Source organism: Scylla paramamosain, chromosome 28 (assembly GCF_035594125.1).
Source record: "Scylla paramamosain isolate STU-SP2022 chromosome 28, ASM3559412v1, whole genome shotgun sequence".
Classification (NCBI taxonomy): domain Eukaryota; kingdom Metazoa; phylum Arthropoda; class Malacostraca; order Decapoda; family Portunidae; genus Scylla; species Scylla paramamosain.
In genome coordinates, this window is record NC_087178.1 from 4,425,001 (window position 1) to 4,426,854 (window position 1,854).

Here is a 1,854-nt window from a genome sequence, read left to right on the forward strand (position 1 = left end):
GATGATGATGATGATGATAATAATGATGATGATGAGAAAGGGAAGATGATTAAAGGGAAAGAAGGAAAGTGTGATTTAAGTCTCTCTCTCTCTCTCTCTCTCTCTCTCTCTCTCTCTCTCTCTCTCTCTCTCTCTCTCTCTCTCTCTCCAACTTTGTGGCACCTTTGGGGTCTGTTATGTGAAGAACATGGGGGAAGAGGAGGAGGAGGAGGAGGAGGAGGAGGAGGAGGAGGAGGAGGAGGAGGAGGAGGAGGAGGAGGAGGAGGAGGAGAAAGAGAAGGAGAAGGAGAAGGAGAAGGAGAAGGAGAAGGAGAAGAAGGAGAAGGAGAAGGAGAAGGAGAAGGAAAAGAAGAAAAATCTTTTCCGCTTGTAAGAAGAAACTGAAGGAGAAGAATTATGATGACGAGAAGGACGAGGAGGAGGAAGAGGAGAAGGAGGAGGAGGAGGAGGAGGAGGAGGAGGAGGAGGAGGAGGAGGAGGAGGTGGCTCTTTCCAGAGAGATGCGTATAGTTAAAGAGGGATAGTGAAGACCCTTTGGCATTTCTGTTTATGAGAGGAGGAGAAAGAGGAGGAGGAAGAGGAAGAGGAAGAGGAAGAGAAAGAGGAGGAGGAGGAGGAGAAGGAGGAGGAGGAGGAGGAGGAGGAAAAAGTTAAGGAGGAAGGAAAAGTTGCATTGAGCTCTTTGACAAAACTGGGTCGTCACTGTTAATTCCGGGTTGCGATATGAGGGAATTAACTCTTTCTCTCTCTCTCTCTCTCTCTCTCTCTCTCTCTCTCTCTCTCTCTCTCTCTCTCTCTCTCTCTCTCTCTCTCTCTCATCCAGCTACCAAGCCCACAATACATAATATAACAACATACTAATACACATCCACATCCCATTTTCTATTCCACCAAATCCCTCACCAGGAAAGAAAACGCATTACCTTCTGTTTTTTTTTTTTTTTAATTATTTTGTCCAGATAGGGAAGGAAAGTTGATGGGAGGGTTACTTTAACATTATCATTAGGCAACTCGCTTTTTTATGTTACTTGAGTGTCCTGTTGTGTGTGTGTGTGTGTGTGTGTGTGTGTGTGTGTGTGTGTGTGTGTGTGTGTGTGTGTGTGTGTGTGTGTGTGTGTGTGTGTGTGTGTGTGTGTGTGTGTCGTTCTTGTAGGAAAAACGGGATATGACAGAAAGCAAAACAAGCTGTCAGTACTTTTTCACCCTACGTTGAGAGAGAGAGAGAGAGAGAGAGAGAGAGAGAGAGAGAGAGAGAGAGAGAGAGAGAGAGAGAGAGAGAGAGAGAGAGAGAGAGAGAGAGAGAGAGAGATACCACCACGTTCGTCTTTCTTTAATCCTCACGTTCCTACAAGTAAGCCTCTTCCTCTCCCTTTCTCTCTTTCTCTTCCCTTTCTTTCCTCTATTCCATCTACCTTTCCAAGCATTCATAGTCCGTTCACTCCCTTTACCAGAGAGAGAGAGAGAGAGAGAGAGAGAGAGAGAGAGAGAGAGAAAGAGAGAGAGAGAGAGATCCCCCCAGCAACACTCCGACATATTCCGCCTTTCATCCCACCTTAATCTTTGAAGGAGGAAACGTTGCCATACCTCCAGTACGCTTAGGAAAGAGTCAGGGATAGCTTCAGCTTTAGTGGTTCTGCGGAATGTTTGTTTGGGTTTGTTTGGGATTCGCTTTTTTTTTTGTGTGTGTGTGTGTGTGTGTGTATATGTGTGTGTGTGTGTGTGTGTGTGTGTGTTTAAGTTTTGATGGATTGAGTGAGTGCGTTTTCTGAATGCCAATAAAAGGAAGAGGAAAAGAAAGAAAGAATATGAATTCAAAAAAAGGAATTTGCTTCATTTGTTCTTTTTTTTTTCAAA